The sequence below is a fragment of the Sus scrofa genome, chromosome X, assembly GCF_054392235.1.
Source record: "Sus scrofa isolate SSC_HxYL_T2T_F1_AM1 chromosome X, Sscrofa_HxYL_maternal_Yorkshire_Landrace_v2.0, whole genome shotgun sequence".
NCBI classification, from domain to species: domain Eukaryota; kingdom Metazoa; phylum Chordata; class Mammalia; order Artiodactyla; family Suidae; genus Sus; species Sus scrofa.
Genome location: NC_139401.1, coordinates 12603339 through 12625567, shown reverse-complemented (window position 1 = coordinate 12625567; position 22229 = coordinate 12603339). Strand labels below are relative to the sequence as shown.

General features: G+C 43.4%; 1 protein-coding gene across 19 annotated transcripts in view; it reads right to left on the bottom strand.

Moving 5' to 3' along the window:
- FRMPD4 (FERM and PDZ domain containing 4) overlaps nt 1-22229 on the bottom strand; it is a 919679-nt gene that overhangs the window by 468415 nt on the left and 429035 nt on the right. The window contains exon 1 of one of the 19 annotated variants that reach the window (XM_085007348.1): nt 12888-13114. The exons of 16 other annotated variants lie outside the window; for them this stretch is intronic. The gene's annotated coding sequence lies outside the window, so the exon portion shown is untranslated. Of the gene's footprint in view, nt 1-12887; nt 13115-22229 lie in introns of those variants that run through there. 2 more of the 19 variants (XM_085007341.1, XM_021080628.2) reach the window with 2 other exon arrangements.

Here is a 22229-nt window from a genome sequence, read left to right as displayed (position 1 = left end):
AATGTGACACTGAGAGGGAAACAGCGAGTCCGATTCATCTGCAGACATAATTTAATCCTACCAAACTGAAGCCCTTGGAGAGGAAGAGGAAGGACTCAGATGATCAATTTTTAGGGGAAGGCAAAAAACACACTGAGGGGGAGTGAAGAGAACTGAATCGAGCAGAAAAGTCTAGAAAACTGTGGACTAAAGGATGTTACTGGATTTTGCAGAGTGGTGTCTTAGTCACCCTCAAGAGAGGTGCTCCGGGAAAACCGCAGGTCAGGCCCATGCTGAGATTTAAGGAGGAAGTGAAGGGTAGAGATGGAAGCAGCTGGCACAGACCACACGCTCTGGCCTTTTGGAGAAGGACTGAAAAACAGAACAATGTTGGCCGCTCAAGGGAGGAACCGAGCAGAACCAAGACCTTTTCAGGATGGGTGAGATCAATGTGGGATTAAAGCCTGGGAGAAAGGCCAACCACCGAGAGGGAGAGACGAAAGAGGAAGCTGAAGGACAGGGCAATGAAAAGGAAGATAAAACCATTCGATTAAAGATGAGGCGCAAAAGACTTGCGTAGGGCAAGGGGATCCCAGGAGACCCACGTGGAGCTCCGTCAAGGGGTACAGGCAAGGACCGATGGACTGAGCGAGTGATTGATTTACGTATTTCTTTATTTCTATTTTTATTTGCTGGCCACGCCTGCAGCATGCAGAAGTTCCCAGGCCAGGGATCAAACCCACACCACAGCAGTGACCTAAGCCACAGCAGTGACACCAGCAGATCCTTAACCCGATGTACTACCACGGAACTCTGGAAAGGATTTTAGATACGAAGAAGGGAAGGAATGAAGGGCAAGAAATGAACACATCAAGGGCACAGATTATATTCCAGGAACTATGCTGGTTCCTTCACAGCTGCCATTTCATTTAATACATCTAATGTGCTATGATATAATTATGTTCCTCTTTGTAAAAGAAGAAACTGAGGCTGCTAGATACTAAGTAAATTTACGTAATGGACCCAGTATCAAACACCCCTCTCCCTTATCTCCCTGACTTGAATGCATGATGAAACAGAAAAAGGCAAGAGATGGTACTGGGGAAAATAAATTTGTCCACATTACAATTTCAGCCACTATTAAATTAATCACAATATCCAATGTGATTATGGGATAATTCCTGCCAGGATAACGCCTACCAATTCTACCAACTCGGTCTTATCACCTCTTGTTTTTTAAGAGATAACTACAAAAGGAGCAGATGTCATGTTTAAAATTTGATACATGATTTGTGCAAAGAAGAGATAAAAAACTAAGTGGAAGAGATAAATCTTCCACTTAACGTAATAAAAAAACACCCAATAAAACTTCCAATTGACTCAGTCTTCTAAAGATGAAAACCAAGGCTGTTCTCCAATTCTTAACAGCATTCTTGATATTTTACCTGGCAACAAAGACAAAATAAGAAGAAGAAAAACACACATACACAGATCCAAGAAAAGACATTCTTGCCCAATCAATGGTCACCAAACTCATGCCCTGTACTATCAAGGAATCGCAAATGGCTGTTTGCAAGCCCGTTTTAATACTCCCTAAACCTGCTGAAAAAATTGTAAACTGCTCTCAGTAAGGCTGCTCAAGCGCTACGAAATGCCAAGCACATTTGCCTTTCACCAGAATCACATCAACTCAGTATGGTAAATATAGTGCTAATTAGTGCTTTTTTTTTTTAGGTGTAATTCTTTATTTTATTTTATTTACTTATTTTTTTGTCTTTTTGCCTTTTTCTAGAGCCGCACTCCCAGCATATGGAGGTTCCCAGGCTACAGGTCTAATCAGAGTTACAGCTGCCAGCATACCCCACAGCCACAGCAATGTCAGATCCAAGCCACATCTGCGATCTACACCGCAGCTCACGACAATGCCGGATGCTTAACCCACTGAGCAAGGCCAGGGATCGAACCCACATCCTCATGGTTCCTAGTCGGATTCGTTAACCACTGAGCCACGACAGGAACTCCTATAGTGCTTATTAAAGGCGACTGTCAGGGAGTTCTCTTGTGTTACAGAGGGTTAAGGATCTGGTGTTGTTGCTGCAGCAGCTTGGGTTGCTGCTGTGGCATGGGTTCAGTCCCTGGCCCAGGAACTTCCACATGCCATGAGCGCAGACAAATATGTGTGTGTGTGTGTGTACATATATAATATATACTACATAAATTAAAGGCTAATATAGGTATCAGAAATTTTGGATCATGTCTGGCGGACTTGACCTTACTAGAGATGAGTACAATGCAGTGCCGGGACCGAAAGATTTCGAGTCTGTAAGTGACCTTAGATACGAGCAGCAAGTGAACCAATGAGTATCACTGGAAAGATCTAGAAGAATCTGAAAGTTTCCAGAAATTGGCACACTATAAATCAACTATATTTTAATAAAAATAAACACACCTGAAAGTTTCCTTTACTATGTATTAATACTTCAATGGTGACCATGATGCCAGAACATCCCTATAAAACATCTTGCCTGAGCATGAGCTCCATGAGATTTTCATAAATATTACACAAAAATAGGATTCTGTAATCAGGTGAGTTTAGCCAGCATTGGTTTAAAGAAAATTCAAGAGCATCCCAAAGGGCAAGACCACTAAGAGTCACATTTTGTGAACTATAAACCTCCCAAAGCGGGACGGAGGTGGGTGGGTATTGCTACTCAGCATTTTCAAAATGTATTTGACCAAAGGTTTTCTCTTTTGTAGGGTATCTGAAGGGACATCCTGGGGTTCCCAAAACATACTCTGGGAGCATTGAAATGGACAGTTCATAATTACATGTCATTGATATACTCTGGATCAGAAACAGAAAATGAGTTGGCACAATTAGATTACTTTGTATCGCACCACTTCCTTATCACTATTTATTTTTTCTTATCAAATTACCATTTCCCTATACACACATACCTACACACCACAGAAACAGATGTCTTTGTTTTCGTTTTTGCCACACTCACGGCATGTGGAAATTCCCGGGCCATGGATCAAACCTGCGCCACAGCAGTGACCCAGGCGGAAGCAGTGACGACATGGATCTATAACCTGCTGTCACAAGGGAACTCCAGAAATAGTATTTTCAATCATCAGGAGCACAAGCCATTCACAATCTAACTCCTTTTCGGTTGGATATTGCCCTCTCCAACGACAGGGAGCCCAAAGTTCTGTAGAGCCACCTGCAATTACTTCTAGGTACCCTCAACAGGTGCCTAGAGCCTCCGGAATAATTCCTGTTAGCCTCTAGGCAGTGCCACCATGTATCTGTCAAGAGTCCCACACATCCGTTATGAAGGTCCCTCCTAGTGTCCCCAGGGGCCCTAGAGGAGTTGCTTCCCACAGGTCTACTGCGAAACCACCAGGCCCCACCAATGCCACCACCAGGCACTACCTCCTAGAGAATCATGAGGCCAGTGCCATGAAATACTTGTACACACTGTCCTGGAGCTGCCACATGCACTCTGGAGACTACAAGGTGCCCCAGCTACTCTCTCCCTTTATGTCACCTTTCATCACAGAGGACACCAAAGCCATGCTTCTTTGCATGCTTCCCTATCTTCCAATATAAACGCAGCTTTCGGATTATCGCCAGAAGGCAACTCTCTCCATGGATCTGCCCCCACTTCTACACATGCTTCTAGCAGAGGCCCTGCCTGCCTCGGTTTGGGACTCAGTTTTCAAAGACGTTTGTATAGGGAATAGATGGCTAAAATTTCTCCAATGCTTCCTCCCTCCCAAGAAGAAGGCACGCTGACTTGCAGGCTGGGATGACAGAGATACTGCTACCCTCTGGAGCAAAGGACACATGTGATTACTGCCCATTAGAGGAGATTTGGGTTCTCTGAGCTCAGGGTTCCTTTCCTGAAATGGAAACCACTACATACCTGGACTCCACCTGGTCCTCTTTATGTGGCCCTGGAGAAACTGGGGCTCCGGGACCTGACACAAATGTTGACACTGTGGGTACTGCTTTGCAGTGAATAATAAACCACCTTTTCTTTCCAGCACAGCTATGGTGTCTTCCGTCAGCACCCATGAAACTGGCAGGCTACCTTGTTAGTGTGCAAGTGCAGGAAAAAGATCTCATGGCCCTCACGGATCTGGATATTTATTCATTTATTTATTTGTCTTTTTAGGGCCACACCCGCAGCATATGGAGGTTCCCAGGCTAGGGGTCCAATTGGAGCTGTAGCCGCCGGTCTACACCACAGCCATAGCCACGCCAGATATGAACCGAGTCTGCCACCTACACCCCAGCTCGCAGCAATGCCAGATCCTTAATCCACTGAGCAAGGCCAGGGATCAAACCTGCGTCCTCACGGATGCTAGTCAGATTCATTTCTGCTGAGCCATGATGGGAACTCCGATCTTGATATTTATATTTAGGGACTCCTGTGTAATTAAGATCTAAATGAGATTATAGAACTCAACCAGAAAAAAAATCCAAGACTGAGACTTTGACACTGAGCCCAGTTTGTCTTTATGATGAATCACCTCCAAGCTTCCTAGAAGTCCTAAGTTTCCTGTGATTAAAAATAAACACAGGGAGTTCCCTGGTGGTCCAGGGGTTAGGATTCTGTACTTTTGCTGCTGCAGTCCAGATTCAATCCCTGGTCTGGGAACCGAGATCCCACATCAAGTCGCTGTATGTCATGGCCAAAAAATAATAATAGTTAAATAAATAAACAAAAGCCCAAACCTAAAACCACAACAACAAACGACTACAAATTCCTGAGTTCTTGTGCTGGGCACTGAATCTTTGTTTTAATACTCACGACAACCATAGGAGGTAATTACCATCATTCCAAGCCAGGCAGGCTGATGTCACATGGGACGCAACGGGCACCGGACCCACCACCCCATACAGACTAAACGCCACAGTGCCAACCACTCAGGCCCACGCAGGCTTCTACTTTGTTATTCCTGTTGTTCAGTTAATTGTACCATCCCTCACTGCTCAGACCTATCAAGAACTTGTCTGTGAAACACTATGGCTTGCTGCAAAACTCCTTCCAGGGGAGAGTGAGGCTCTCCCCGGCCCAAATGTTCTCAGCTCAAATGACTCCAGAGCCCCGGCCCCTGACGTGGCCCCAGCTCGACCGAGAAGAAGCAGCAGAACCGCAAGCCCAGAGCTCCCTCTCAGGCGTGTATTTCTGGCTGCTGTCCCCTTTTCAGTCAAGGTACGGAAATCAAAAGACAGAAGGGCAGAAAACACTCTCTCCTTGTGCCCAAATGACATCAGGCCTTCAGAGCACTCAGAGCCCCGAGAAGAAGTGGCTACAATTAAGTATTAGCTTGACTCTCTTTCGTGCGAAGTGCCATCAGGAGGGCCATCTATCTTGCCTTAGTTTTGGTTAAACAACTTTGGGCCGATTTATGATGAACGGGGAAACAGTTCTGCCCTCATCTTATTTGCTATAATCACTCCCTCTACTTCCTCTTCCCTTGGGTACATTAGCGTTCACTTATACCCACAACCTTGCTGTTAATAAAAAAGATTTATGTGCAAGTAAGATTTTATTCCTTCCATCAGATGTTTACTTAAGGAGGCTTTATTGCATGAAGTACTATCCTGACTTGGTGCCCAAGCAGATTTATCTTTTTCAACTCATTTCCTATCTTTCCATACTTCAAATCTTAGTCTGTCGTGGGGATTTTATTTAGTCCAGGAATTTTAACTTAGCATATTGTTTGTTTCATATATAGGACCCTGAAGAAAGGCAAAGGGTTAAACCATTGGGTGTCTGGAAACTGGCACAGCTGCTTCTCAAGATGCAGAGAAAGAATGGTTTATTCAATGACTACTTTTGGCACAACCCGGCCTGCGTGAATTTGGAAACAGACATCTCCTAACTGGTACCTAATTGGAAAACCAAGAGGTGATACGTATTAATACCCACAAAAAAGGTGTGTCCTTTATCCCAGGAATATTATTCAGGGATGTTCCTTCTAGGAAAATAATTCAAAATAAGGGAAATAAAACCTATCTGAATAGAGGAGCACACTGAAAACCAGACTTAAGAGCACAAAATCAGAGCCATACTAAATGTGTCACAAAAGGCACAGCAGTCCACAGCCTCCCAAGAGAGACTTCTGGATACAGATGGGAAGGAAACACGAGAAAAGCAACAATGCTGTGAGGATGGTGGCAGAACAGGATACAATTCTGGTCTTAAATCTCTATCACTGTAAAACTGCTTTAGCAGCAAAATTTATTATAAAAAAGGAAATGGCTTACCTGAAATTCTTCCTCTTCTTTCTACCTTTCTAAAATATACCCATTTAAAGTTCCCAAGTTAAGGTTCACTTTTACCACACACCTTTGACCTTTACTTCTTCGGATCCATATCAATTTCCAAACCAGTAGCTCTCAACTAAGGGTAATTCTGTCCCCTGGACAACATCTGGCAATATCCATAGACACTTCTGGTTACCATGGCAGAGGGTATGCCCCTGGGGTCTACTAGATAGAAGCTGAGGATGGTGCTAAACATCTTACAATACAAAGGACAGCCTTCCGCAACCAAGACTGATCTAAAATGTCAAGAGTGCCAAGGTGGACAAACCCTGCTCTAAACCATGCAATAATGTAATGTTTTAAAAATATTCTGCAAAATAAATAAATGAAAATGAGCTAAAGATTTAAAAAGACACTGAGGAGTTCCTGCTGTGGCCTGGCGGTAATGAACCCAACTAGTAGCCATGAGGACACAGGTTCGATCCCTGGCCTCGCTCAGTGGGTTAAGGATCTGGTGTTGCCATGAGCTGTGGTGTAGGTCACAGACGCCCACAATGCTGTGGCTGTGGTGTAGGCCAGCATCTGCAGCTCTGATTTGACTCCTAGCCTAGGAGTTTCCATTTGATACAGGTGTGGCCCTAAAAAAGCAAAAAAATAAATAAAATAAAATAAAAATACAAAGACACTAAAACAAAGACGATACATAAGGAATTCCCTGATGGCCTAGCAGTTAAGAATCCATGTTGTCGCTGCTGTGGCTCAGGTCACTGGTGTGGTGTGGATTCGATCCCTGGCCTGGGAACCTCTGCATGCATGACATGGGCACAGCCAAAAAAAAACAAAACAAAACAAAACAAAAAAACAAAACAAAACAAAAAAAGAAGAAGAAGATACATGAAAGGTGAATAAGCATATGAAAGGATGCTCAGTTTCATTAGTCATCAAGGAAATGCAAACTAAACAACACGGAAATACCACTTCATACCCACGAGAATGGCCATGATCAAAAAGACGGATAATGACAAGTGTTGTCAAGGATAAAGAAAAACTGCCACTCTGACACAACTGGCAGAAAAAGGTAAAATGGTCCAGTCATTTTGGAAAAACAGTTTGTCAGTTTCTTAAAACAAACACAATTCCTATATAACTCAGCAATTCCACTTCCAGTTATTTACCCAAGAGAAAAACAAAAAACACATGCCCACACAAAGACTTCTATGCACGTGTACACAGCAACTTCATGAGAGCTAATCACTAGAAACAATCCATATGCCCAATATCTGGTGATCAGATAAACAAAATGGCCTTAAATTACAGGATATCCACAACTCCCTCTACTATAGGGATACTGCGATAGTATTCAAGTATCCCGCCAATGCAACGCTACTAAGCAATAAAAAGGAACAAGCCCCTTAAATGTGAAACAGCATGGCAGAACATCAAGTGTTTAACAAATAAAGCTTACATGTTTCACAAAAATTAGAAAGATAACTGCCTTCAATGACAAAGCGCTTTTACTCGGAAAGTCAGTGGAGAATTACTCTTTTTTTTTTTTTTTGTCTTTTTGCCTTTTCTTGGGCCGCTCCTGCGGCCTATGGAGGTTCCCAGGCTAGGGGTTGAATAGGAGCTGTAGCTACCGGCCTACGCCAGAGCCACAGCAACACGGGATCCAAGCCACGTCTGCAACCTACACCACAACTCACGGCAATACCAGATCTTTAACCCACTGAGCGAGGCCAGGGATTGAACCTGCAACTTCATGGTTCCTAGTCGGATTCATTTCCACTGCACCACGATGGGAACTCCATGATCATATTTTTAAAACTATGGTGCATGAACCATTATATTAGATGTACTTGGGATGTTTGATTAAGGTATAGATATTCCACATCAGGATTTTCAACAAGGATAAATAGGAAAATGAATTTTGTTAACAAGTTCCCTGGGTGTTTCTTATGCATACAAAAATTTCAGAACTATTATTACCGCATGATAACAAGTCACAATAGCTGTTAAATATTGAACTCTTATTTTAATATCCACAGGTGAGGATATTAATAAAGGTTAACCCTTTGTCTCAGTGGATTAAGACATGAGAGTCTGCTCCTCCTCATTAGAAAAATCATAGAAAAAACTCTTGACTGAGCACAGGAATGCTAAATTCTAACTGTAGTTCTACCATAAATCCAATGGGTGACCCAAGCAGAGTTATCCAAAGTATTATAGGTTCAGTTTCCTCACCTGCAAAATTTGAAGAGTTAGCCTAGAATCTATGGTTTTAAAACACAAATGTAAAACTAGTAACAACTAGTAAAAAACTAAAAACTCATCGTAAATGAAATCCTACGTATAAGGCAATAGCTGTTCAGGTTGGAAGGAGAGATGGAGCTACACTGACCCACCTTGGCCTCCAACTGCCATGGCCCCTGGGGGTGCCCCATAGAAGCCACAGAACCGTCCACCCTGGGGCAGAGTTTAAAAACTCCAGTGGAGCTCAGCTCTTAGATTCCTTATACCTTCTTGAAATTTTGACAGTCATGATTATCATCTTCAAAAGCCTTTAATTAAAGTCGATTCTACCATTTTGTTATTTTTAGAGCTGACTTATTTCCTCTACTCCCATTTGGGGAAGAGGGTGGGTTATGCTAGAAGTAGAGAAAAAAAATATATTCGACTGAGATATATTAAACCTTATTATGGATTCTATGAACTCATACAACTAAATCCGCAGGCAATTTGGCATTTTTTTACACGGCAGTTCCGAGGTGACAGCCTCTCCTGCTGTCACCCCAGGCCTATGGAGAAACTCCTTATAACATCAGTGTGCAGACCACTGCGCTAACTGGTGTTCTCTTGTTGCACTCTGAGAGTTTCACTACTGCAACCAGTTGTGGGGTTTTGTTGTCGTTGCTGTTCTGTTGGGGTTGTTTTTGTTTTTGTTTTTTTGGATATGCCTCGGCATACAGAAGTTCCTGGGCCAGGAATATCTTTGATGAATATAGAGCAAAAATTCTCAACAAAACTTTAGCCAACTTAATCCAACAATATAAAAAAGATTACATGCCACGAACAAGTGGGATTCATGCCAAGTTCACAAGGACGGTTCAACATACGAAAATTAGTCCATGTCACACACCACGTTAACAAAAGAAAAGTCGAAAACCACCTGATCATCTCAATAGATGCAGAAAAAACATCTGACAAAATCCAACATCCATTCATGATAAAACCTCTTGCTAAAGTGTATATAGACGGAACATACCTTAACATAATAAAAGCCATTTATGATAAACCCACAGACAATGTAATACTCAATGGAGAAAAGCTGAAAGCCTTCCCACTAAAATCTGGAATAAGACAAGAATGCCCACTTACACCACTTTTATTCAACACAGTATTGGAAGTCCTAGCCACAGCAATCAGATAAGCTAAAGAAATAAAAGGCATCCAAATTAGAAGAGAAGAAGTAAAAGTGTCACTATATGCAGATGACACGATACTATATATAAAAAACCCTAAGGACTCCACACAAAAACTACTTGACCTGATCAACGAATTCAGCAAAGTAGCAGGATACAAGATTAACATTCAGAAATCAGTTGCATTTCTATATACTTAACCCACTGAGCCACCAGGAAACTCATACTGCAACCAGTTTTTTTGTTTTGTTTTGTTTTGTTTTGTTTTGTTTTTGCCTTTTCCAGGGCCGCTCCCCGTGGCATATGGAGGTTCCCAGGCTAGGAGTCGAATCAGAGCTGTAGCCCTGGCCTACGCCAGAGCCAGAGCAACGTGGGATCCGAGCCGCGTCTGCGACCTCACCACAGCTCACGGCAATGCCAAATCCTTAACCCACTGAGCAAGGCCAGGGATCGAACCTGCAACCTCATGGTTCCTAGTCAGGTTCGTTAACCACCGCACCACCACGGGAACTCCTCCTGCAACCAGTTTTGAATATCATTGTAAATCTTTTCACAAATTTCTTTTAACCAAATATCCCTGTATGAGTTCACCTCATAGATTCAAAAGTTCTCATCTTAATCTCTTCTTTTTTCTCATTCTTTTGAGATGTTTAAAAAAAATCAAGGGGAGTTCCTGTTGTGGCTCAGTGGGTTAAGAACCCAACATAGTGCCTGTGAGGATGTGGGTTTGATCCCGGACCTCGCTCAGTGGGTTAAGGATCCAGCATCGCTGCAAGCTGTGGCATAGGTCACAGATGCCGCTCGGATCCGGTGTTGCTGTGTCTGGGGCACAGGCCTCCACTACAGCTCCGATTCAGCCCTTAGCCTGGGAACCTCCAAATGCTGCAAGTGTGGCCATAAAGAGAAAAACAATTAAAAATAAAAAAATAAAGAAAAAGGAGGGTGTTGGCATAGGGAGTGATTGTTAATGGATCTGTGGTTTCTTTTGTGGGTCATGAAAATGTTCTAAAATCGATTGTGGTCATGACTGGACAACTCTGTGAACATAATAAAAACACTGAATAGTATCATTTAAAGATATGCCTGTTATAGCAACAAAAACTAAACATTCATGTAAAAAAAAAAAAGAAATGAAGCATGTGAATCAACACTCATGGCTAAAATCCTTGGTTAGTTTACTTCATCAGATAAGGACCAAAACAAAGAGGTAGCTCAGTTTCTCCTTATAATTTTATACTGACTAAACACATAATTCAGTATAAAATTAAATATAGTCCTACTGAAATCTGTCATGTGATTCACTGTATTATTTGACATCTAAAGAGAAAAAAAAAAAAAAAACTTCAAGAAGTTTAAGCGGCAACCTGTGCTTTGGGTCAGCAAACTTTCTGTTAAAAGTCCAGAGGCTACATCACTCTCTTTGCAGGCCATCTGATCTCCCTCACAACTGCTCAATCCTTTTGCTGTGCTGTAAAAGCAGCAACACAACATGCAAAAAAATGAGCGTGACTGAGTGCCACTGCAACTTTTTTATAAAAACAGGTAGAGGGCTGCATTTAGCCTGGAGGCCCTAATGTGCTGATCCCTGGTGTAGATGGAAATTGTTAGGCCAGAGAGAAAAGGCAATTAAGACATTGCTCCCTGAGATGAGCTGTAATGATTATCCATTTAATAAGAGTATCAAGCTTATTCTCTCAAGAACCTATGGAATGAAACATCAAAAGTGTTATTGTTTTTATACTTTTCTTTAAAGAACGAATTCATTGAAATATCAAAGCGAAGTTTCTTCTCTATGACCCATTACTGACTGGCTTGGATGGAAGACCAACAAGAGGTAGTCAAGATCTCCTTGTCTAACTTCCTTTTTACATTTCCCGTCCTACTGGTAAATTTCTTTTTTTTTTTAAGCTTTTTAGGGCCACACCCATGGCACATGCAGGTTCCCAGGCTACGGGTCTAATCGGAGCTGCAGCCGCTGGCCTACACCACAGCCACAGCAACACCAGATCTGAGCCGCATCTGTAACCTACACCACAGCTCGCAGGGTGAGCGAGGCCAGGAATCAAACCGCATCTTCATGGATCCTAGTCGGGTTTGTTAACCGCTGAGCCACAGAGATAAATCCCCTCTACCGGGGAGCTCCCGTCGTGGCGCAGTGGTTAACAAATCCGACTAGGAACCAGGAGGTTGCGGGTTCGATCCCTGGCCTTGCTGGGTGGGTTAAGGATCCGGCGTTGCCGTGAGCTGTGGTGTAGGTTGCAGACGCGGCTGGGATCCAGCATTGCTGTGGCTGTGGTGTAGGCCAGCGGCTACAGCTCCGATTCGACCCCTAGCCAGGGAACCTTTATAGGCCACGGGAGCGGCTCAAGAAAAAGGCAAAAAAAAAAAAGACAAAAAAAAAAAATCCCTCTTACTTTCCAAAGACAACACATTACATATACCTGGTAAAGAAGTTAGTCCAAAAATAAGGAAGTCAGTTCAGTGGCAGAACTAAGGGAGGAAATAAAGCCATCAACCCCCCCCACCCACACCCACAATTTAAAAACCACGTCCACTGATGTTTTTTCAGTTGTGTGTGAGAGACACTGTTGTACATTTAGCTTCAAGACAAGTCCCTGGTCCTCGCCATCACACATACACTTCACACGTCCAAGACTGCCACTTGCATCCCTTTTACAAAGAATTTCCGCAGACTCACAAAGGGGTAATGACGATTTTAAACCTAGGGTACAGCAGAGGACTTGCTCAGGCACAGGGAGGAAAGGCGGCTCCTCCAGCCTGTCAGGCTGGATTCCGACTCGGAAAAACAAAGGCCCACATTTGTCATAACACACAGAAAAGGAGCAGAGCGAGAGGCTGGGAGTGATCCTCGGGGTTTAGTTGAAGCATCTGATGTTATTTGGGTCCCGGGACCCAATTCTGACGTGCTTGGAGGGTAGTGTCCCCACACCCGTGCGCAATTCTGACATTAGCTGGGTGCCCTATTACTCAGTTCTGACACCATCTAGGCAGCATCAGAGTCCACAAGCTAAGGGTTCAATCTGCCCTCCCCCATCCTCTCACCCCCTTCAGACACCAGTTACAAGCCCAGGCTGCAATCCGTGCTTCCCGTCGATTGGCTATAAATCAGAGATTCTCATAACCCACTTCTTGGGTCCAATCCATTTGTTAGAGCAGCTCACAAAATTGAGAAACATTTGACTTACTAGATCACCGGTTTGTGATAAAAGGCTGTAACTCAGGAACAAGCTGATGGACAAGCTGATGGAAGAGATGCAGAGGGCAAGGTACAGGGAAAGGGCTCAGAGCTTCCATGCTCCCCCCAGGAGCCACAACTCCAGCACCTCCACGTGTCCAAGCTCTCGGAACCTGTCCTTTTTTGGGTTTTGCTGGAGGCTTCATTATACAAGTGTGATTGATGAACTCATTCGCCAATGGTGATTGACTCACCCTCCAGCCACCCCACCCCCCACCCCCCTCCCCGGAAATGAGGGGGTGGGACTGGAAGTTCCAGCCCCCTAATCTAGGTCAGTTCCCCTAGTCAGTTCCCCCTTTTTTTTTTTTTTTTTTGCATTTTAGGGCCACACCCGTGGCATATGGAAGTTCCCAGGCAACCAGCCCCCTCCTTGCGAGCTTCTCAAAAGTCACTTCACTACCACAAAAGCAGGTGTGGTGGAAAGGGCTTCTTTAGAATAACAAGACGCCCAATTCACCCTTCTGGCTCTGAAGGGATTTCAGGAACCAAAGAAAGGAGATCAGATATTTTAATAAAAGATGCTCCCAGAGCTCTCATCTTCCGGAAATTCCAAGGCTTTGGAAAGCTATGTGCCAGGAATCATGTATGAAGACCAGATATATGAGAAATACATTTGGGTCATCTGAGTGACCGAATATATGTTTCTCATAAATCATAATATCTCAGGAGTACCCGTCGTGGCGCAGTGGTTAACGAATCCGACTAGGAACCATGAGGTTGCGGGTTCGGTCCCTGCCCTTGCTCAGTGGGTTAACGATCCGGCGTGGCCGTGAGCTGTGGTGGAGGTTGCAGATGCGGCTCGGATCCCGCGTGGCTGTGGCTCTGGCGTAGGCCGGTGGCTACAGCTCCGATTGGACCCCTAGCCTGGGAACCTCCATATGCCGCGGAAGCGGCCCAAGAAATAGCTAAAAAGACAAAATAAATAAATAAATCTCAAATATTTTCCACCAACAGGATGGGGAAATAATGAAATGAATGTGACACAAAGATGAGCAGGGGCTTCAGAGATGGGATAGCATGTGGCAAAACACGCTACGTGTGTTTCCAGTTAGGGTCCTGGGAGACAGTAAGCTGTCTAGAGTTAAAGTCGGGTGGGGGTGGGGTGGGGGGTGGTAGATATTATATTCCAGACACGGTCACAGCAATATCTATTCCGTCCCGCACATGCTTCTTAGAATCTGACACGTGCTCCCTTCCCCTGAGAGGTGAGGCCTCCATTCACTCTGTGGGAACCTGGGTCTCGTGGTTGCCTTGACCAATGGAACACAGTGGAAGGGACCCTGGATGACTTCCAAAGCCAGTCAGAAAAGGTGCAACAGCGTCCCTCCCATTCCCTGGGGACTCGCAAATTGGAAGTCTGGACGCCTGAAGCTGCCCTGCTGGACAGCCCACATGGGGAGACCACGTGGAGCTACGGAGTGAGGCCTGCGGAGCCCCCGCGGCTCCAGTCCCCGGCTCATTGAATCTCATCTGTCCTCGTACCAGACATCGTGGAAGAGAAATGCTGTGCCCCGTTGGAACTCCTGACCCGCAGGATCCGTGAACATGATAAATGGTCGCCTTACACCACTAAGATTTCAAGTCATTGGTTACACAGCCGCAGTGGCTGAAACAGTTGGATATGAAAACTGTATTCGAGTATAGCTGACAGCACACGGTAAACCAGCTATAATGAAAAACAAACAAAGAAATAAATAATAAATTCATCAATTAAAACGGAGGGAAAAAAAAAAACCTGTGTTCAAGCCAAGGGTCGGCAAACTTTCTTTAGAGGGTCAGACAGTAAGTGTTTAAGACTTGGCAGGCCACGTGGTCTCGGTTGCAGCTTCTCACCTCTGCTCTTGTGCCAAGAAAGCAGCCAGGCAAAGTGGAAATGAATGGGTGCCAGTGTCTTCCAATAAAACTTTATTTACAAAATCAAGGTGTGGGCCAGGATGGAGGAGGAGGACACATCTGGTCCACGGGACACAGTTTGCTAAACCCCTATTCCAGGCAACGGAAGAAATCTGACGTGAGGCCCAGAAGCAGAGACATGGCTGCTTATTCTAGAAATAAGAGATCCTACTCTGGAGGCAAAAGAAGGTGCTTATTAGCATGATGGCCTGGTACTTAGGCACACGGCCCATGGATCCAGATTATTTCTTCCTGTTTTGGGGGAGGGACACCCACAGCATGTGGAAGTGCCCCAGCCGGGGATCAAACCCATGCCATAGCAGTAGCCCCAACTACAGCAGTGATAACGTCCTTAACCACTAGGCCACCAGGGAACGCCTCCAGATTACCCCTTGGCAAGCCACTTAAACACTGTGTACCTCAGTTTCCTCATCGCATCTTGAAGTGGATGAGATCAGTATCATCTACCTCCTAGGATGACGCAGACTGGCCTCGGATGCCTGGCACATAAGATGCGCTATTGAAATGCTCGCTGCTACTTTTATGGTGCTTAACTAGGGGAGAAACTACAGAAAGCGAGACGGAGACAAACGTGAGCAATGAGGCTGAAGAGGGGATTGTGCAAGAAGCTGGACAAGGGGCAGGAGGAGCAGAGGGAGGAGCTGGGATGTGCTTGGGAAGAACCTTAGCACTGAACCGAGAACGAGGCCAACGGAGGCAACCTGAACGGAGAGAGGGCGGGATCAGAAAGGAGACTGACGGCAGGGGCTGCCTTTCGGGTTTCACTGAACAACCATCTTGGAAGATTCTTCCTGATTAGAAATGCAATTCATGAAAGCCTTGCATCATAAAGTAAAGGAAACATAACTGTGTGGAAAACAATCTATGCAGTCTCATTCCTCAGAAATAACCAACACTATTTTCCTGAACCAAACAACACGGACACTTTTTCAGTTCAAAAAAAGGTTGAATCTCAACAATTTTATTATATTGTTCAATTTCCCTTCTGGTATTTTTTTTTTTTTTTTTTTTTTTTTTGGCCACACTCAAGGCATGCGGAAATTCTGGGGGCAGGGATCAAACCCGCATCACAGCAGTGACCTAAGCCGCTGCAATGACAATGCTGGATCCTTAACCTGCTGTGACACAAGGGAACTTCCCCTTCTGATATTTTATACATATAAACACAAACATATACATACATACATATATATATATATATCTCGAGAGGGAGGAGTTCCCATCCTGGTGCAGTGGTTGATGAATCCGACTAGGAATCATGAGGTTGCGGGTTCGGTCCCTGCCCTTGCTCAGTGGGTTAAGGATCTGGCGTTGCCGTGAGCTGTGGTGTAGGTTGCAGACGCGGCTCGGATCCTGCGTTGCTGTGGCTCTGGCCTAGGCTGGTGGCAACAGCTCTGATTAGACCCCTGGCCTGGGAACCTCCATATGCCGCGGGAGCGGCCCTAGAAATGGCAAAAAGACAAAAAAAAAAAAAAAAAAAAAAAAGAGGGAATAAAATATTTTACCTGTAAATGCTATGTATAATTAAAAATTAAATAATATTCTAAATATTTTATTTTATAATATTTACTATACCGTTATAAAGGAAAGATAGAAATAGATATGACAAAATTATTTGACACAGATTTGTACATTTATCTTTTTTTTTCTTAAACGTGATCTCTTGAGCATTTTATCATGAAATTAAAGTTGCTTTTATAAGAAAATCTTTTTTTTTTTTTGCCTGTGCCCATGGCATATGGAAGTTCCCGGGCCAGGAACCAAACCCATGCCACAGCAGTGACGATGCTGAATCTTTAACCTGCTGAGCCACAAGAGAACTTTCATAAAAAAGTCTTTTTTTTTTTTTTTTTGTCTTTTTAGGGCCTCACCCATAGCATATGGAGGTTCCCAGGCCAGGGGTTGAATCTGAGCTGTAGATGCCAGCCTATACCACAGTCACAGCAACACGGGATCCTAGCTGTGTCTGCGACCTACACCACAGCTCACAGCAACGCTGGTTCCTTAACCCACTGAGCGAGGCTAGGGATCGAACCCGCAACCTCATGGTTCCTAGTCTGATTCGTTTCTGCTGAGCCACAACAGGAACTCCCTATAAGAAAGTCTTTTTTTTCTTCTTCTTCTTCTTTGGCTGCCCCAAGGCATATGGAGTTCCCAGGCCAGGGATCAGATCCAAGCTGCAGTTGGGACCTAAACTGCAGCTGCAGCAATGCCAGATCCTTAACCCATTGTGCCAGGCTGGGGGTTGAACCTGCGTCCCAGCGCTCCCAAGATGCCACTGATCCCGTTACGCCACAGCAGGAACTCCAAGAAAGTCTTTTAAAGGATGCTTACCATCCCATCTAATCATTATTTCCTGAGATGTGCATTGCCGTACACAGCCCAACGGCATCCACGTAAAGATGTAGCAATAAATTCATAAGATACACCAAGAGTTTAGGAGGAACATTTGCTGTGACATGATGCTCTACCTAAAAGGTGGCAGAAGAATTCTGTGACATTTGTGCTACAGAGCCCTATTTTTTCACAATTTCTCTTTGCCCTGAGGTCTCTTTTGACTCTTTACTTGGATTTCTTACAAACAAACAATAAATTTAGCATTGTGTCTTGAGCCATTAGTCACTGGTAAGTAGCTAAGCTGATCTATAACAGGGTATAAATCATAACGGATTAAAAGAATATGTATAAATCGAGTTCCTATGACAAACTAAGGCCCAAATTTTCCCTAGTCTACAAATCAGGATCTTGTAAAGCCAAGTGACACAACATTTTTAAATGAAAATTTTATTTTTACTCGATGGCAAAGAGAATATCTTACTACAGTCATCTTGCGCTTCTTAGGCAAGTTTATTTGGTATTTTTATAAAAAGGCCAATAATCAGAAATGAGCTATTTCAAAAACGCTAGTCAACAAGAAAAAAAAAACATATACAGAGGAAAAACTTCAACCATTCGTACTGCTAAAGGGCTTTTATTTTTAATTAACATCTAACTTGATAAAGAACTTCATAAATCATTATTAAGTTCATATAACATGACAACATAGGAAAATTTACATGTATCATAACAGTCCCTTAAATTTCAACATCCCAAAACAAAATAGCTACAGGTTTTCAATAAATATTTCTAACTTCAATTCTAACTGAATTTTAAAAAGACGTAGCCCAAGGTAATTAAAAAAAAAATGTACCAAGAGAAACACACTCCTCAGGAGATACCTGAATAAGACAGAGGTTTTACAGATAATAGAGGAAAGAAATAACTGAGGACCAACACTTAAGTCATTTTTGTTTTCTAAATAATACAAGTTGTCACCCTACAGTTTGGTTAAGTCATATCTTTTTATCCTTTCTCATTTTACAGAGAAAGTAAAGCATCCTAAGAGTACAGGTCAAAAGCAGTACGTGAAAGCGTCTCTACATAGGTCAAGTCCATACTCTTAAAATTAAGATGCAGGAGTTCTCTGGTGGCTCAGCAGGTTAAGAATCACTGCTGTGGTGCCGGTTCAATGCCTGGCCTGGGAACTTCCACATGCTGAGGGTGCGGCTTCCCAAAAAGTAAGATGCAAGCCCTTTTTCAAGGTATTCAGTAGGTCAATATTCATCCAACATAAAACCCAACTGAAAAACAACTTTCAAGCAAAAATGATTCACTGCCCATCCGTCGCTTGGGACTTAGAGCAAATTTCAAGTCACTCTCGTAAAGTACTCTCAGCAGGTCAACGCCTCTTGTGAGAGAAGTATGTCCCAGCATTTTCATGGCAAAATATTTTCCATAAATTTGATGCTTTCCACCCATCCTTCAACTTTTATGTGTGAAGAGACCAATTTAATGTGGCAAAACCCACTTATATTTTATTTTTAAGGGCAGCAGCTAGAAGTGTCTCCAAAAGTTATGGTTTTACTCTTGTTTTCAAAAACATTTGGGACACGAGAATTAACTTTTATTAAGTCTCTGCTATGTGCACGTACTGTATTCTGAGAGGATCCTATCACGATAGAAGAGAGATTTGGGGGTAGATTCCATTGTGGAAGCAGATTGGTAAACCCAAGCCTAAGAAGTCTGAGCAAGCTGTCAGAACCGAGACTCAGAACCACAGGAACCAGGAAGAAACGCAGCTATAACCACATCTGTACTTGTTGGTCAGTGGGTCACCCGGCAAAAGGTAGTGAGAGAGACTGGCTTCAGAGCCTCAGGAGTCAAGTCCCAATACCCTTCAGGTCTCAGGTCATAGTTTACAATGGGTGGAATGAAGGATCCTTGAGTCCTCAAACACAAACAGCCCTGCCTTCTTAGGAGGAGGCAGCCAAACAATCAAATACACCAAAGCAAGGCACCAAAAAACGACACTGGACTTTCTAGCAAACTACGAAGAGAATTTAAAAATCCAATGAAATAGCATTAGAATTCCTTTAGACCTGATGGGGACAGGGAGGGGGGTGCATTTGCAAGATTTTATCCTGAAGATAGGAAAAGAGGAAAGCAATTAGCAAGTACTAAAGAATTAGTTAATTTCAATGACAACCATAACGTGGTTATGAATTTTTGACTCCCTAACCTGAGCTCCTGTGAGCTATGAAATCTGTCCCCTGGGAAAGTGGATTTCTTAAGAAATAGACTGGGTTTCAGGTTACACTGACATCCATAAGAGAGAAATGTATTTTTCTCTCGCATAAAAGTCTAGGCCGTATGTCACCAGGCTCCATGACGTTGTTAGCGTCCTGCCTCCCCAGTGCCCTGCAGCCCAGCCTCCTTCCATCACGACATCTCCACGGGCCAGCCTTGACCACAGGTCCACGATGGTGTACATTCCAAGATGGTCTGCATTCCATTCAGAGGGAAAGATAACAGAAATTAACCTGACCGCCACCTAGCTACAGGGAAATGTGCCTGCTAAAGAAAACTGAATGATTTTCAACTTATAGAACAGAGCTCAACAACCGACAGCTCACGGACCAAAGGCAGCCCTCTGACTGTTCACAGACAAAGGATTAAGAATGATTTTCACATTTTTTTAAGTTGTTTTAAAAAATAAACCAAAGAGACTTCAGAAACTAAATACAGAACTACCACATAATCCAGCAATCCCATTCCCGGACAAATATCCAGACAAAACTTTCATTGAAAAAGATACACGCACCCCTGTGTTCACCGCAGCAATATTCATCATAGCCAAGACATGGAAACAACCTGAATGAATTAAGGTTGAAGGAATTCAGTTGAATGAATTAAGATGTGGTACCCATACACAATGGAACACTACTCAGTCATAAAAAAGAACGAAATAATGCCATTTGCAGCAACGTGGATGGAACTAGAGATTCTCCTACTAAGTGAAGTCAGTCAGAAAGAGAAAGACAAATACCATAGGATATCACTTATATCTGGAATCTAAAATATGGCACATATGAACCTATCTACAGAATAAAAACAGCTCACGGACATGGAGAACAGACTTGTGGCTGCCAAGGGGGCGGGGAGAGAGTGGGGTGGCCTGGGAGTTTGGGATTAGTGGATACAAACTATGACATTGAGAGTGGATAAGCAATGAGGTCCTGCTGGACAGCACAGGGCACTCTTTCCAGTCCCTTGTGAAGGAACATGATGGAGGATAATATGAGAAAAAGAATGCATCTATGTGTATAACTGGGTCACTTTAACGTACAGCAGAAATTGACAGAACATTGTAAATCAACTATAATAATTTTTTTAAAAAATAAACAAAAGAGAAATATGAGACAGAGGCCATCTGTGGCTCTCAAAGCTCAAAATATTTACTATCTGGTCCTTTACAGGAAAAGTTTGCCAATGTCTGCTATAGAAGAAGGAAGCATGAATACATGGGAGGAACTGGAAGTTTCTGCCCCAGCAGAACATGGCTGTTCAACAATGAGGCTATTTTGAATTAAGGAACCAACTGAAATCACACAAGCTCATAGAGTTAGCATTTTTTAATACATTTTATGAACAATCTATATTTATTATATAAGTGACTTCAGAAACTCTAACACACTAGTCTTGCCTTTTTAAGCTGAAAGGAATAAGAAAATTGTGTTTTTAAACAGAATTAGAACATTTCACAGGCTCGTTTGCCTTCTAAGTTTAATTTATGATATTTATACGAGGACTTTTACATCCCTGAAAAGCTTTTGGTTATTTGCATATCACATTGTCCTATCAGTCACTGGAACCACTTCAAAGGAAAATATAATATATTAAATGCCTAACTGCAGTGTGAAATATTTACGAGAATTTAATTAACGACTCTCAAAAATGGGTCTGATCACTTGAAGGAGTATCATTTGTTGGATTCAAGTTCACTAAACACTAGCCCAAAGAAAACGGGAAGAGGACTGCCCCTAGCTTCCTAGATTTAAAAAAAGAATAATAAGGTTTTATTCATGGAGCTTCAAAACACAAGAAAAATGAGGATTTTGGCAAGTGTAACTCCCACAAACGAAATATGACATTACAAGCAAAGTCACTATAAATATTCCTTTCCCTCTACACACGCTTCCAGGGGACATCAATGAGCTGGGGGTGGTAAACAGCTCTGGAAGTCAAGTGAAGCAAAAGGGAGGGGACCATTTGGCAGCTAAAGCAGGGAGGGCAAGAGACACCCTCCCGGGTTGGGAAGAAGCAGGCTGCTTGGCCCGACCTCCCGGGCCACCCTCTCCTGCCAGGGCTCCTCAAGGAGTCGCTTATCAAAGAAAACTGGGGTAGAGCCAGAAGCTGCAGCGACCAGCACTAGGCAGGCGTCTTGGTGGATTCGATCGTGTTCAGGAGAACTCCGCTAGTCAGGCCAAGCTGGTCTCTCCCGGGTCCTTGAGGAGATTGTAAAATAAATGCCAGAGCCGTGAAACCATCAGCCGCTGAAATCAAACACTGTTTTATTTTAACAGAAGTCCCTCTCAGAGAGAGATTCTATTTCATTTTGGCACTTTGAAATTCTATCTACGGAATTTTTTTTAAATGCCTGCTTTTGACATTTGAAAACCCTCATATTTCTGAAAGTCTAACATTTCGGTCTTGGAGAGTTTAAAATACAACTCACCACTGAATGCTGTCTCTTTAAATTTGGCGAATGGTAAGGCTGTCACTTTCTCTCATACGTCTAAATTCCAACTGCAGGTTGTCTGGTTTTACTTCTCCCCTTTTGGAGCCTGCGTGTGTGCTGGTGTGTGTGCGAGGGCAGGGTTCCAACACCGACCATGGTGCCCGCCTGCAGAGTTTCCAGAACATCAGACTGTGCTCGCTCGGAGCACCGCCAAGCTCTTTGTAACTGTGTGTTAAGAAGCTGCACCCGCTTGTCTTTCAGGAAAAATGAGGACATCCTTGTCCACCCTTTCTGCCTGGCCAACCCCTGCAGACCGCCTTC